The sequence below is a fragment of the Armigeres subalbatus genome, chromosome 2 (genome assembly GCF_024139115.2).
Source record: "Armigeres subalbatus isolate Guangzhou_Male chromosome 2, GZ_Asu_2, whole genome shotgun sequence".
Classification (NCBI taxonomy): domain Eukaryota; kingdom Metazoa; phylum Arthropoda; class Insecta; order Diptera; family Culicidae; genus Armigeres; species Armigeres subalbatus.
In genome coordinates this window covers 39,347,841-39,364,996 of record NC_085140.1, presented here as the reverse complement: position 1 = coordinate 39,364,996, position 17,156 = coordinate 39,347,841, and the positions used below count along the sequence as shown (strand labels likewise).

The 17,156-nt window shown below is 38.2% G+C and overlaps 1 protein-coding gene across 2 annotated transcripts in view; it reads left to right on the top strand.

The window, feature by feature from the left end:
* Nucleotides 1-257: 257 nt before the first annotated feature.
* Nucleotides 258-17,156, top strand: part of LOC134218482 (protein bric-a-brac 2-like) — a 111,817-nt gene continuing 94,918 nt past the window's right edge. The window contains exon 1 of one of the 2 annotated variants that reach the window (XM_062697535.1): nucleotides 258-520. The gene's annotated coding sequence lies outside the window, so the exon portion shown is untranslated. The remainder of the gene's footprint in view (nucleotides 521-17,156) is intronic. The other variant, XM_062697534.1, reaches the window with a different exon arrangement.

Here is a 17,156-nt window from a genome sequence, read left to right as displayed (position 1 = left end):
GTTACTTTGAAAGGTTTGAAAAGTACGATAATTGGTTACTTTTGTTGTTACATTGATTGTTATGCACAAACAAGCGATTGATCCGTGATTATTATTTTAAATTTGGCAAAACAAAAAAAAAGTTTTAGGACCATCGTTATTTTAATCCATTTGACACAGGAATTTGGGTATTTTTCCATATCCATGCATTTCAGACCATTTCCCTACCTAGCAGCGACAGTAAGCGGCAGCGACGGCGACGTCTACACGACTATTTGACGTTTACTTCTTCTCTGGTTAGTTTTTTATTTCTTCCCACTGACTTTGGTGGTCATAGTGTGCTATGTGCTCTTCGGACTGCGAGTGATGTCAACAGGTGTTTTGGCGTCGTTCTGGAATTTTGCGAGTTTTCGGTTGTATTTCGGTGTAATTTATCGATTAGTGTCGTGATTTGGTTTGAAATTAGCAGTGATCGGTGTTATTCGGTGACGGGAAGAGGAATTACAACTGCTGATAGTGGAAAAGCGTCGATTTTATGCCGGTAAGTCGCTTGAAATGTGTTTCTTGGGAAAATTTCTTTCCTACTTGGTGGATGATGTGGATTTGTTCCTTGTGTGCCTGGGCAGGAACAGGCCCATATCGAAATTAATTCGTATTTTGCTCACATGAATTCAATGCCAGATTATGATAACATCAGTGACAGCTCATTTTTTGCTAAGATATGGAAATGGATTATGTTAAAACAAAGTGTTAAATGATTCTTTTCCAAAATCTTTTGCAGCATGTATTATGGTTTCAGATGACATGTCGTGATACAAGAATATTGCACACAACGTTGCATACAACATATTTCTGACTTCTGGTTGTGAAATTTGGAACTAACATCATAGCTCACAGATAACGAGCTCTGTCAAATACAGTGAACGTTCGCTAGTTGGGTTTTTTCTAGTTGGGGCGCTTTTTAGTTGGGGGTTCGCTAATTGGGGCGAAACCCAATTAAAAAGCAGCTAAACGTCAGAATGTGATGTCAAAAACGCGTTGACGTTTTGTTTCCGTGTTTGGCGGGATCGATATTTTCTGGCGCGTAAAATTTTCCTTTGTTCAAGGCAAAAAGTAAACAACATTGACGCTTGTCAAAACGCCCCAATTAACGAACGGCATTCGATAGTTGGGTTGAGGTCGTGCCCCAATTAGCGAACGATCACTGTACCAGAATTTTAATTTCAATATGAAGAATACCATAATATTACATGCTATTTATTTATTTTAATTGAAAATTTTAAAAAAGGAGAAACCCTTATTTATAACTGCAACTCGTACCTATTAGAGGACGGTCTGCTTTATAAAGGAGGATGTTAAATTGATGAACAATTTATAGATATTCACATATTCATTCTTAATTCACCGAAATTCACTAATAAATTCATAGTGAAATTTCCTAAGAATTAAAAAAAAGGATTAATTTCCACAGAGATTTTCTAAGTAATCTTACAGGAAGTTGCTAAAGAATTTCCACAATTATTTCTACAATACATTTGTTTCTACAATGATTCTAATTGAGAATTCTCATTCTCTCATTCTGATTAATTCAGTTCTAAGCAATTTAGGTAGAGTTTCCAGAGAAATTTCAATGGTCTTTAACTCAGCGGCATTAACTTGATGTACATATTTATAGAAAACGGAATCTTTCTAAATATCACATATTCTGAAGTATATGAAGTATATTGCAGATGGGTTGCATGATAACACGCAGAAAAATGTATTGTAGAAACAACAATACATATTCTGGGTTGATTTCAACAATAAATATTGTTAGCTCAGGGCTAATAATATTTTCCGTTTGAATCAATCCATAATATTGTTGTTTTTACAACCAAGATCTCAGTTGCTTTATTGTAGAAACAACAATATTATTGTCAAAGTAATTGTGATTATATTGTTGATTTAATGCGTGAATACGATCAATTCAACAATATAATATTGTTGAATTTATTGCATATGTATGAATTTATATTATTTCTTTTTTTTTTCTCGAATGTAAACAAAAACAAATTTATGCTCAGGAAATGTTTATTTTTTTCATTTTATTTGAATATATGTATATTATTATTTATGTTGACGAGCTCGGTGGTCTAGTGGCTACCGCTTCTGCCTTATAAGCAGGAGGTCGTGGGTTCAATTCCAGGCTCGTCCCTTTCCTACTTTGTATTTCTATCTTAGTTCTTTCTGTGTTTCACGTTCTACCAAAACAATTCCTACTGTTATAACCTTCAACAGAATCCCAAAATCTCCCGTGACACCTATGAGAGGTCGTAGAGTTCTCTGCATCTTTCTTAAGTAGGTGTCTAACTAACCATCCTTCCCCTTCCTCAGCATTCGCAAGGACGTGGCCAGGACAGATCTCGACTAGTGGAGAGTGCATTGCTTCCATCTAAGAGATAGTGATTAGTCCCAAATCAATGTCTGTGGTAACGGATGAAAGTGATGCTACTCTCATACAATAGTCTTGGCTTGTACCACCTACGAATTTGTGCGAATTGCTCAATGCTAATGCTAATGCTAATATGTATATTATTATTTATGTTGGTCAATCAGCTGGTTGTTTATGATGGTGCATAAGAGGCTGCAGATGTCTACAGAAAATCCTGAAAATAAATTATATCCTTTTTTACTTTTTCAAACTCTAGTTCAGATTTTATAATCACATATATATTTTAGAAGCAAATCCTAACCAAACTTTCTGGTCCTCTATATATTATAAAATAGGTTAGAATATACAGAAGATTATTCACAGTTTCTTGAATTACGTGCCCCGGACTAAGCAGATGAAGAGGTATCATTGTCGAGATTCAGTGAGAACTACAAACTGTGATTCAGCCTTACATGGCAAAAAATAACGTTATATATGCCTCCTTTGACGAATTTTCTTGAAAGCGCTGATTTGGCATTGATTTATTTTCAACAGCGACAACACAATAATCATCCCACAGAAAACCCAAATTAATCCACCTACCGTTGGTAATGCCTTTCTAGCGCATTAAAAAAATAATAAGAAAAACACATAAGAGAGGTCGAAATATAGCACTTTAGGGGGATAGATTTTACTTTTTCATCATTTCATATGCATTTGCGGTCATTTGAATGCATTGTTACAATCTATTAAAATTTTTTTTTCGTTTTTGGCAGAAAAACAATGTTTTGCCTTTCTCGTATACAAAGTATACGTGAATGCTATAGGATCACTCCAAAACCGAACTTTTTATAGAAGGCTCGGAGACCCATAGTGTTATATACCAATCGACTCAGCTCGACGAATTGAGATGATGTCTGTATGTGTGTGTACAAAAATGTGAGACACACTTTTTGGTACTTAGCATTATCCAATTTGCTCGCAACAAGTTGCAATCGACGCGGATTGCGGTCTAGTTGTTTCCTATTGAAAATTTGCTTGATCGGTCATTGCGTTCCAAAGTTATTAGAAAAACATTGTTTTTTGCCAAGGGTCCCCCTTTAGGAAACAAATTTTAAAAATAAAAATAAATTTTTTTCAGAGATTGCAGCGATACATTCAAATGACCGCAAATGGATATGAATTGATGGAAAAAGTAATATCTATCCCTCTGAAGTGCTATTTTGACCTCTCTTATGTGTTTTTCTTATTTTTTTAATGCGCGAGAAAGGCACCACCAACGCTAGGTGGATTGATCTGGGTTTTTTCAATAACTTTGAAACGCAATGACTGATCGGGCCAATTTTCAATAGGAAACAACTAGACCGCAATCCGCGTCGAATAATGCTAAGTACCAAAAAGTGTGTCTCACATTTTTGTGCACACACACACGCACACACATACAGACATCACATGAATTCGTCGAACTGAGTCGATTGGTATATAACACTATCGGTCTCCAAGCCTTCTATCAAAAGTTCGGTTTTGAAGTGATCCTATAACCTTTACTTTCGTATACACAGGATTTTGTTTTTACACGATTTTTTTCGCTCGTATTTTTGTTCGTGTGATTTCAATTTGCCACCAAAAGCTTTGCAACATGTTTCAAAAAATCCTAAATAATTCAAAGAAAAATCACATGGTTAGGATGGGCGAAAAATTAAGAAAGTGTAAATCGTGTAAAAACAAATCCAGTGTACTTTGTATACGAGAAAGGCAAAAATCAATACTGAATTTTCAAAACGACTTATCTGCTTTTGTAAACAAAGATTCAAACGTAGATTTGACGAATCTGATAGAACTCCCACCATCAACACCATCGATCCGTAGGCGAAGGCTTCTGCTACCTGTTGGTGGTAATGGTTTGCGTGGGCGTGCTGTTAGGTTTGTCGAGTCGACGTTTGAATTTTTGTTTACAAAAGCAGATAAGTTCTTCTGAAAATTCGGTATCAAAAAGTATAATTTTTAAAAAGAATCAATACGTATTGTTGTAGTTTAACTAAGTATACGTAAAGGCTATAGAATCACTCCAAAACCGAACTTTTGAAAGTAGGCTCGGAGACCCATAGTATTATAAACTAATCGACTCTGCTCGACGAATTGAGGTGATGTCTGTATGTGTGTGTGTGTGTGTGCTCACAAAAATGTAAGACACACTTTTTTGTACTTAGCCTTATCCGATTTGCTTGCAACAGGTTGCATTCGACGCGGATTGCTATTGAAAATTGGCTATTGAAAAATATTGTTTTTTTTTCTTTTTTCCCAAGGGTTCCCCCCAGGAAAAAAAATCAAAAGCGAATTTTTTTTTTCAAAGAATGCTGCAATGCATTCAAATGAACGCAAATAAATGTGAATTGATGGAAATAACTGAATCTATCTCCCTAAAGTTCTATTTTGACCTTTCTTGTGTGCTTTTCTTGTTACTCTTATGTATTTTCTTATACACGTTTTATAATACGCGAGTAAGGCATCATTACCGCTAGGTGGATTATTCTGTTTTTTTTTTGTAAATATTGTAGGGGTTAAACCTTGAGTGGGACCGAATAATCAAAATCTAATAATGGATTAGAGATATCAGAAATGTGTTCCAATTAACATGCACAGTTCAATTAGGAGCAAGAATCTCTTCAGCCACATCACACCACATCATGATTTTTTTTTATGAAATGGTAACCGGTTATTTTCTAACAAGATTTCTTGAATAATTATTCTGAACAAAGAGATATATTTATGTATGAATAACGACCAGAAGGAACGGCAATTCTGGCAAATGAGACATCGTTAAAGATATTCAAATTTAGTTCATCGAATAAATCTTATTCTTCTTTTTATTGGCATTACATCTCCCAGTGGGACATTGCCGCCTAGCAAAAACCTCGAGTTCCTCGGACCAAAATTCGTAATGGCGGATATATTACAATTCCAATAAAACTTGGTGATACAATTGTGATAATTGCGCAATTGAAAAAGGCATGAAAACCTTCATCCAAAAAACTCGTAGGCTTCTCTTTGAGAGGCTCCAAATTCATTCTTCAAAAGGCTCGGCAGCCTCCTTTCAAGAGGCTTGGAAGCCTTCTTTCAAGAGGCTCGAATGTCTCCTTTCAAGAGACTCGGAAGCCTCCTTTAAAAAAGCTCGGCAGCCTTCTTTCAAGAGACTTTGATGCCTCCTTTCAAGAGGCTCGGAAGAATCTTTTCAAGAGGCTCGGAAGACTCCTTTCAAGAGACTTGGATGCCTCTTTTCAAGAGGCTCGGAAGAATCCTTTCAAGAGGCTCGGAAGCCTCCTCTCAAGAGGCTCGGAATCCTCTCAAGAGGCTCGGAAGCCTCCTTTTAAGACGCTCGGAAGCCTCCTTTCAAGAGGCCTCGGAAGCCTCCTTTCAAGAGGCCTCGGAAGCCTCCTTTCATAAGGCCTCGGAAACCTCCTTTCGAGAGGCTCGGAAGTCTCCTTTCGAGAGGCCTCGGGAGCCTCCTTTCGAGAGGCCTCGGAAGCCTCCTTTCAAGAGGCCTCGGAAGCCTCCTTTCAAAAGGCCTCGAAGCCTCCTTTCAAGAGGCCCTCGAAGCCTCCTTTCAAAAGGCCTCGAAGCCTCCTTTAAGAGGCCTCGGAAGCCTCCTTTCAAGAGGCCTCGGAAGCCTCCTTACAAGAGGCCTAGGAAGCCTCCTTTCAAGAGGCCTCGGAAGCCTCCTTTGAAGATGCATCGGTAGCCTCCTTTCAAGAGGCCCCAGAAGAGGCTCGGAAGCCTCCTCTCAAGAGGCTTTTTTTTTTTTGACATAAATTTGTTTATTTTTGATTTTCGTTTGTTACATTTATTTTTACATTTCAAGTGTTTGGCCACTTGGCCCTTCATCTTTGATTCGGTTCAATAGCAATGGTTTGGATTTAAATGAAATTTATAAGTTTATCTAATGTATCAGAATAGCCTTAAGGAGGTATTAATTAATTTAGAAAATTTGATAACCTAACTACTATGTACACTACCTCTCAAGAGGCTCGGAAGCCTCTTCTCAAGAGGCTCGGAAGCCTCCTCTCAAGAGGCTCGGAAGCCTCCTCTCAAGAGGCTCGGAAGATGAGGCTTCTTCTTCTTCTTCAAAGGCTCTACATTTCAACTGGCTCTTGGCCTGCTTTTCTACGTAGTATTCTATTAGCATTTCCTCAGTTAATTATTGAAAGCTTTGTAACGATAATGTTACGACAGCAGCGCCAACTTGCGATTCAAAGTCTAATTTTTAAAAAGTGATCTAGTAAACTCTTTGTTTTTATTGTTTACTAGGTCAACAAATATAGATTTGAATCGTCAATTGTCAGCATGCTATGGATTTTGAAGGAATCATAGAGAACACAATTGTGTATCCAAGTTCAAATTTCTGTACTGCTCTGGTTTTCGGATACCGCGGAATGCAGGAGATTCATTACGTTTCAATATCATGATAGGAAGATGAGAGTTTGGAGATTACTTTAGTTTTATGAATTCTTTATTTATGAACGCATGTATCGCCCTTATTTTTTTACAGTCAGTTATTTCATTTGATTTGATTTTTGTACACTATTATTAGGTTGAATGTATGAGAGGTAATATCTATCTTTTTTTTTCTATCCACGCCATACGATTTTAAAGCAATTGAATTTAATAAATCTAACATTGAACATTGTATTCTTGTTTATTTATGTTTGCCTGGCACTATTCAAATTTGCATGAAACTTGAAATCAGTGCCGTTTACCGTTAAATAAGTTGATTCTATCGTTTAACACAACATATGTTTGACGTTTGAATTTTGTTTTGGTTTAAACCATCGTTGCTGGGAGCAGCATCTGAGCGTGGGGCCCCAACACGCTCCGACACGTTGTACAACCCCCAGGAAATTTGGTTCGGTCGGCGTAAAGTCGAACCGTCTGTGGACATGTTATACTGTCCACCGGTCGTACAACTTTCTCACAGATGGTCCATGATGAATACAATAAAAGAACGGATTTGGTGGTCATATGGCTACCTCTTCTGTCTCATACGCAAGAGGTCGTGGGGTCATTTCCAGGCCCATTCCATTGCTTCTATTTTGTATTTTTTTATACATGTTTCATGTTCTAGCAATCGCTATTGAACAATAACCACCTTATCATTACTATCACATTGGCAATCCGTTAATCAAGACGAACCTCTGCATAAAAACTAATCCCAAATTCCAATAAATTGCATAATCAATTCCTTTCAATTCCCGATAGACCGTGAGTACATGGCCAGCGCCGTTATGGACCACTTAAAATACTAAAACTCTCAGACTGTTGACATTGAGGCTTGGTCAATCACTGAGTAGCAACTACAAAGGCAATATCAAGTAGAACTGTTCCTTGTACTAGGAAAACACGTACATAAAAAGAAAGCAATACGTAATGTTAACCAGACAATTTTTCCTTTAAATATCAACGCGGACTATCAACTGTGTCGTCAAACTCCTCAACTATAATAATAGGTCACACACTAAAATGAGTCATGTCCCTTTGACCAACGTGCAAAATGGAGTGACTAATTATTGTTACTAAGTGGGATATATGTTGAGTCAGTGCACCAAAATTCAGAACACTTATTTCATATTTCAAGGAGACGATCGTAAAAGGATTGAAGTTTTGGGCGAAATAAAACATTCGAATACATTATTTATTATTCATTCAGACTAAGGCCGAAATGGCCTGTGCGGTTTTCCACCTGATCGATCCACTTTGCCGCTGCGCACCTCGCCTTCTTGTGCCCGTCGGATCGTTGTCGAGGACCATTTTAACCGGGTTACTGTACGACATTCTGGCTACGTGCCCGGTTCGCTTGGCTTCCCTCTTCAGTCTGATGTAGGCTTCCTCCATCTTTTCAAAGTTACGTGCCATAATATCTATATCTTCGGCGAAGCCAAATAGCTGGACGGACTTATTGAAAATTGTACCACTCGTGTTAATCCCTGTTCTTCGTACCGTGGAGGCACCATATTTGACGCAGTTAAGAAAATTTTAAAAAGAATCATTATTTAAAAAATAATTCCAATATGGATTCGCTTAATATTCTGCATAACGAGCTCACTACTATTATAGAATGTGTAGAAATAATGAAACTTCGAAATATATGTTCATTTCTTAGTTTTTTAATCTGTTTTTATGTAGTACTTGAGGTGCCCAACTTGACGCACTAATTTTACTATGTTCCTTATTTGATGCAAAGTTGTTCCTAATTTGACGCACTTTAAAACTATGTTAAAACTCAATCAATTAAATGCCTTATTTTTTTAATTATATAAAGACAGTGACAGACAGTGTAATAGAACTTGGCACGATATAAAATAAAAAGCTAATTAATTATACAAAGAGGCATTTTTTTAAAATTGTTCAGTTGTTCTGCAAGTTATATGCTCTGAGGCATGTAAGTGTTTTGTTAGTTTCATGAACCCTGCACATCATTCAAAATGCTTCTTATTAAGGTGTTAGAATCATGTCAAAATATATATTTACGGGAAAATTAACTTTTACATTTCATTACATAAGCAGCCTACCATGGTCTGTTGTATTTGTAATAAAAAAAATAACTTTCTTTGGTAATCTGCAATTTTGAATCTATAAACTGAGAAGTTCATATAGCTTCTGTCTAAACTGAATAGGATACAGAAAACGCAACTTGTATATGAACGTTTTCAGAACCACATTGAAGCTACCAATCTGCAAGTGTTACGTGACCGGCAGATATATCTAAAAACATATGAGCTGCCCATCTATATACATTTTTCCAATAAACTATTAACATAAACTGAAGCTTATATGAGAAAGGCAGCCATATTTGTGTTTGATTTCATATTCAGGGTTGCACGACTAGTAGCGACAGGAAAGCGACAGAGTAACAAATTGAAAATGTGTTCATTGTTTTGGTTTGTTAGAATTTCAAAGAAAGTAAATTGAATTATATGATACTGATTTATATTCAAATATTGTTTTCCCGCAAGAATTCTAGCACTAGCATATAAAAACAGCATAATTACCAAATACCTGTAAGAAACGCGTCAAATGGACACTTAGTGGAATGATCCAATGTTGATTAATATTTAAAGTAGTTGAGAGTTAGTTAAAACTTAATGAATACATATTGCTTTTCCTAATACTATTATTGAGGTTTATCAGCACTGCCTTGTCTATTCGTATGATAAGATTAATTAGGAACATCACAATGCATTGTGAGCCTAATTTGACGCAGAACATTTTGGGTTGAAAAATGCGTTTGAATGTTGCAATGTTCAACGTAAAAGGTAAAGCTTACTCATAATGCTCAGCTGTTTGTAGGTAGAGGTAAAAGATTCTCACAAAAGTTATTTTGCGTGAAAAAATGATCATTCGATCCTTAGCATTGTTGCTAAGAAAGAAGAAAATTGACGCATTATGAGCATGACTTCCATATATTTTATTCGGGTACGTTGATTCTTCATCAATAATATGCTTTTTATGCCATTTATGCAAAGAAGAAGAGCAAATAAAGCCATCTAGCTTGATTCGTTGATATATTTTTGGCGAAAATAGGTTTTCTGCATCATTTGATTTGAGAGTGCGCCAAGTTTGGACCTGCGTCAAATATGGTGCTTCCACGGTATTACCCCTTTCAAAGCGATGTTGAATAGCAGACACGAAAGATCATCACCTTCCCGTAACCCTCTGCAGGTTTCGAAAGGAACTCGAGAATGCCCCTGTAACTCGAACTACGCACATCACCCGATCCATCGTCGCTACATATTTAAATCATCAAAGAAATAGAATAAAGATCGAGAGGGCGTTCATGCTTTCCACAGTTGGTGTTCTTCAATTAGTAATGTCCTAAAGCTGACATTCGCTGTTCATATAGCCCATAGAACTCGTCATTGGTTGGTACGCATGCATTAATCGAGCTGCAGTTGAAGCACTTGCCCTTAATCCTGAACACGCAGATGCGATCGTTTTCCGTCTCAATATAATGATCAGATGCAGCTACTTACCAAGCATTACGAAACCAACTCTATGTTCGGCCTTCTCGCCGCAACTGTCGTAGATATATGATTCTCTTGAATGAACATTTTCCAGTATCAGGCGAGTTCAGTACTTTCCATTTAATTCCGCTACGTTTTGTTATCTTTGCAGATACGTATTTCGACCTCAACTGTGAGGCCGTCTTCAGAGTCTCGTACTTGACTCGACTTACGAGACACTGAAGACGGCATCATAGTTGAGGTCGAAATACGTATCTACAAAGATAACAAAACGTAGTGGAATTAAATGGATAGTACTAAACTCGTCTTAGACGGTTGAATACATTCCACTAAAAGAGCTTAAAATATTTTTTCTGATTTTCCGATATCAGCAAATATGATTATAAAAAAAAGTTCCTGGCTTCTACATAAAAGGCAAAACAAGCAATCAAGGGTATAATTTGCTGTAATGGATATGGATCATAATTCACTGAAAGAATTATCGGATCGAATGGCATGAAAAATCAATTGTCATAAAATTGGACAAAAAGTGCCCGGTCCAGTCAGAAAGTGTGTGCATATGTTTTTGTATTCCATTCGCGGTCAGAAATTTGCTGCATCCTGCTGATTTTCCCTTTCTCGCGTTGTTTCGTATCTGACCGCCACCGAACAACGTGAGCGACATACACACTTGGTCCAACAAACATGTTTTTTTTTCTCATTGCATGGATCATGCACACTCACCCCCCAACTGGACAAATCCAATGCAAGCGAGCACTGCAATCACGGCTCAAATAAAGTGAAAATTCCCACTTAATTCACTTCACCATTCCAATACGCAAAAAAAAAGTGAATCCAGTCCGGAATGCACTACCAAACTGTGGTGTATTGAGCGATGAGGTGCATCCCCAGAATGCGACCTGCGAGGTTTGACCCGCGAATTTCCCATCATCGACCTCGTCGTCGTCATCGTCACAGTGCTTCTGCTCCTGCGGATGATGCTCGCCGTTTGCGTTGATGCCGGTGGATGCCGGTGGTGATTCCTGATGATCCGCGTTAGGGTTGGCCGAATTGGCCCCAAAACCACAACAACTCGATGGACGGTGAGTGTTGTCGGTGACTACGACAACAACGACGACGTTTACACCAGAGTAGTCAGTTGGTTACCGTTTGCCGCTGATGGACTGGGACAGGGATATCGCCACTAGTGGTGCGTCAGTGCAGGGTTGTTAATCGTTAATTTATCGTTATCGCCGATAAAGTTGATTGTGATCAACGTTATCGGTTGCTACGATAACGATGAATCAACTGATTTATTATCGTAGTTCGATAATTTAACGTAAGTTAACTCGATAATTTTGCGATAATGTGGTTACTAGATTACGCGAATAAAGTTGGTGTAAAATTTTGACAGAAGTTGAGAATGGAACAAATTGTTTGCAGCTAGTTGATCAGAGTTAATTTCGAATGAAGCGGGGCACTCTAAAATTATTGCTTAATGCATGCTGCTCTACGAAACGATGAGAGGTGAGGTGCTCTATTGGTGGTTAGCGTTTTTTTCACTATGCAGCATAGATGTCATCGGCAATATATTGGGATCCAAGAACTAGAAATTTATTTGATGCAGCGATCTGTAGTGCTGCATTTCAGGCAGCACCTGTACCGAATGAACATTCTCTCAACAGATTGGTGATCTTACCTCGTCACTCTATGATTTGGTTAGACTAAGGAGTTTAGTCTAAACTGTGAGTCATAAAATATTCATATAACTGGGTGCTCCGGATCTTCAAAACAGAACTTTTGTTAATAATGAAAGATTAAACATAAGTATAGGTAGACATTAAAAATGCTCTCAGATTCTCTACTATGGAGAACTGCGACTCTGTAAGAACTTCAATGATTGACCGAAATAATGTTTTGGTCAATTCGGTGACCTCCTTGAATACCAATTTAATTCCATGATTTAAAGGCGTTCTCGAATATTATAAGGCGATACAATATTTTTAAAATAGATATTGCAATCCAACTTGTGAATATTTGCACTTCAAACTGTAGTACATGTTACAGTTAACTCGATAATTATCGATAAATCAACGAATACTCGATAACGATAACGTTATTTCAACGCTCATTTTATCGTCAACGAAGCATTATCGTAAAAGTGTTATCGTTATCGAAGTTGGCGTTAAATTAACGATGATAATTTATCGATTTAACAACATATGAGTTTCCATAACATTGTAAATTAACGTCCAAGTCGGGTGGTTTAATCCCCGGAAATAGGCAATTAACTTTGATTGAACTGAACCTGAGTTGCGTGCTCTTGCCTACGCAATGCGGTCGGGTCTGAGCTTGACGACCGACTGGCAAATGCTTACACAACCTCACTTGATCAGTACCGTTGCTGATGAAGAATGTGTATAGCCGCCAGACATTCTAAATACTCACGCTCCTCTAATGTGGACGTGTACAATACACATGTGGAAGTATTGGCTTGAGAAATGGATTGCGAGTGATTTGACTATGCGTCCAATTTGGGAATCTCGAGCTCGTTCAGTAGCCGCTAGGTTGCGAAGGCCGACGGAGGTCCTTCGTAGCTTAGTTGGTTAAAGCACCAGTCTAGCGTACTGTAGGGTCATGGGTTCGAGTCCCATCGAAGGGAAAGTGGTTACCTCCAATACATTTTTCAAATCAATATCTTCCACATAACGTACATATTCACATATGAGTTTCCATAACATTGTAAATTAACGTCCAAGTCGGGTGGTTTAATCCCCGGAAATAGGCAATTAACTTTGATTGAACTGATTTGGAAGATTGTAGAGCGCTGTGCTAGGAGATTAGAGTTATTGTTTCTCAACCATTTATCAGTCCTATATGAATTTTCGTCGTTTTCGAAACTGTAACGGTCATATTTATCATAGTATTATGAATTGCAACTGTTAAAAAGGAATGCTAGTTCAGGAAAAGTCAGAAAAAATATCAAGCCAGTTTGTCCCAGATGGAAAATGATCGCATGTGAGTCCCCTTTTCCTAGAAACTGGGAGTTATATGCGACCATTTTCAAGATGGGACAAGCAGGCTTGATGTTGGTGATCCATAGTATTATGTACCAATCGACTCAGTTTGATAAATTGGAAAAAAAAATGTTAACACATTTTTTTGTACATAGCGTTAGCATTATCCGACCTGCTCGCAACAGGTTGCATTCGACGCGTTAAGCATAATACGTTAGGCATAAGACATTAGGCATAATGAATGTTAGGCATAACAGACGTTTGACATACTGTGCGTTAGGCATAATTTTTCGTTCTATGGCCTATTGTTTGGGACATTTTGAGCATAACGTCTGCTATGCCCATCTTGCTTTTGCGTAAGTCCTCCAACGCTAATTATTCTTAATCTTAACAGTTGGTGCAAATTCCCCCCAGTTGACGGTTTATTAGTAAATCTATAAAAAAAGGACAGAAAAAATATTCTGCTGACTGCGCTTCTAGAAGCCATCCTAGAGTGCATGTGTCCATCGGCCATCGTATGTACCACATTCGCGAATTGCATCTCTTCTCCCCGGCAGCAAGAATCGTCACACGCGGAGTGTTGGAGCGGCTATCAAAAATAACACCTACTCACCACCATGCTCCGAAGCGACTATTATGTTGCCGCCAAGGACCATCGATTGGGTTGCTGCTGCTGATGCTAAACCGGAAGGGTGACGACGAGGTTACATTGCACAATCAATTGACTGGTTGGCGCGGCGGTTGGTGCATCCGACAGTGCCAACCCGATCTACATGTGAGCATTTCTTTTTATCTGTCTATCAGTTGTTTGGATGGTTACTCCAGACTGGGGCAATTACGAACTCCCGCGGCACATTTTGAATTTCTGCTCAGGGAGCGTCCACAAATTACGTAACGCTTAGAGGGGGGAGGGGGGGTTGAGCAAAGTGTGACGATCCATACAAAATTTTCAGATGTTTCATACAAAAAGTGTGACATAGGGACAATATCCATTTTTTGCGTTACGTAATTAATGGATCTTCCCTCACATTAATGTGTACCGAGGAAAGGTCGTAGATTTTTTTTTCGGTAAGTGAATGAATTTTCAGTCAACTAATCAATTTAAATTGGCAAAATCAGTTAAAAAATACTGGTCAATCCGTTAAGCGGTGATGCTACTAGAAATGGAATTGAAGAAATGTTTGGTTTTTTTAAGCAAAATTAATTAGAGTACTCGCAGAAAAAATCTTCGAAATTACTGTGGAATATTTCTCAACATTTCCACGGTAAATCAAATTTACGGGAAATTGTGCAGAATTTCCAATTTTCACAGAAAATCTATCCGAATTTCCCTTTGGTCAAATTGAACGTTTGATCGAAACGGTTATGAGGTCGAAAACGGTTTGGCCGGAAATAAAATTTGGCCGAAAAGGACATCCATTCCGGTCAAATTACATTTTCAGCCAGGTGGTTCTGTCTTATTCGGTCAAAGGACTTTTTCGACCAGTTTTAGCTAAACGACATTTTCGGCCGTGTGCCCCTTTCGGACAACAGACATTTTCGATCAGATAGGTTTCGGCCTACTGGTTTCCTCGGTTGATGAAGATATAATGTCACTTGAACGAATAACACATAAAGTCGGAGCTTATCTAGTCGAAGTCTGTTTGGCCGAATTGATCATTTGGCCGAAATAGCAGAAACTGCCATTTTCCCGAAAATGTCATTCGGCTGAACGGGTCATATCGGTAAATATCGGGCAAAATGATAATTATTAAAAGGTAAAATGGTGTATTCGGTCAAACAAATTTCATCCTTATTGCATTTGACTAAGTGGCTTTCGGCCAAACGGCACTTTCCCGTTCAAAAATTCAGGTTTCAGACACTGAAACGAATACTTTCGTTGCATCCAGATTTGAAATAACAAAATCAGACTGCAAGGAGGTGATGTATGCAAGGATCCGCTTGGGCCCGGTAACGATGTTTATTCTTCTTGGAAAACTTCTACTGAAGAAAAAAGGTAAAGTGGAATGATGAGTTCACGGGTGAAGTGGCATACGGCATACGATGGATAATCCAACCGATAAATTGTTGCGTGGCGACTCTGCTATAATGAATGATCGTTGGTAGAATGGTCCTTGATTCCTGCGCAGTAAAAAATATCAGCTGGGGGTAGCCAGATCTACTAATCCGATTGTATCTTCTGCGCTTTGCTGTGCGCTAAATTTAAATTTCATGCGGCCATTTAATTCATGAATGATCTTTCCGCTGCATAGTGCTCCCACTTTCGTGAGGATTAGCGTTGATTTTGCGGGCTAAACAAGATCTATAAACTTTTCAAACAGAAAGCAACCATTCTTAAAACTTTTGAGTTGCCACCCCCCCCCCCTCCCTTTACATTTAATGGAAGATGATTCCCTCAAATGCGCAGCATATGGCAGGGATCTGGGAAGCAGAAGTTAAGAGCACCAAACTATCCTGAAAAGTGCCAACCAAGCCTTGTTTATATATAACATGTCGGTGTTTTCAATTTTGCTTTGCCGGATTGAAGCTTAGCTAAATTCATGGTTCTTGATTGATCGACCTTTGACGGCTATTTCGCTGTTAAGCTACGATAGAATTCCAGTAAACCGAATTTTTCAATGGCAGTATGTCCATCATCTGCGTGAAGGAGTTCTAAGAGCGATGGTCTTTAGTTGCAGAAATTAAATAAAAATCAACAAAACATTGAGCCAGCAGGGATGCTTGTTTTGATCAAAAAGTAAATGTTACTGCCCCAGCATTGGAATATGGCCAAAAAGAAAATGTATTCGTGAGCAGTCTTCAAAAAATCCTTTGCAATTCGATGCATTGATACAAAATACAAGGAGCAGGAGAATGAATGCTCCTTATTTGTCAAGTGATCATTGCTTTGATGCACTTCCATCATTTTGGAAATACTGCATCATTGATTTGAATTCTTCCATTGAATCCTAGGTAAAGGCAAACACGTGGTGCGTATTATTAGTAACCTGTTTGCTAATTCCACTTCGTTGAAAGACGATTGTTGTTAGCAACTGGATATTGTGTCATATTTTGCTTATGTGATTACATTTGAAACTCATCTCAACGTAGATCTGAAGTGTTGTAGATTCTAAAGCAAAGTGAGATCCAAAATGAATGAATTACCCTACTTACATATTTTACATTATATGACTCTTTCATATGTGCTAAAATAATTTTGCGTAATTCCAGGTTTTCCCATTCATTTTCGTTTTGTCGATTCCCAACCACTGTTCTTACATGATGAATGTTTCAAAATAAATAGCATTAGGTTTCATGTAACAGATAGAATCGCCAGTATCATTACGATGATTGGTGCTCGGAAGGATGTTGTCCACATTTTTCGCTGCTGCTGTCAGCTAGTAGTTTTTTCGTCAAAATAAACATTTAGTACCCTCATTCGACACAGCATTACCATGGGTGTTCTAAACACTCGAATCATATCGATATAAAGCAAGGAGCAATTCAGAGCGAGGATGCAAATGTATCCCAATTTAAATATTTTTTTCAAAGCATGCTTTTGCGAATCATTCTCAAAAGAGGATGCTCTTTGAAGACTGTTCGGGAGTAGATGTACAAGCCAAAGGTGGTTTATCGAAGCATCCAGTTCACAAACTGACTCCCTAGCCTACACTGAACAACAAGTGCAAAGAGCCCACGGGGAAGTTCGAGGCGTCCGTCCTTAATGAAATTTTCTGACAGTGTATGATCAGTCGCGGTGAATTGTTTTCCGTTGGA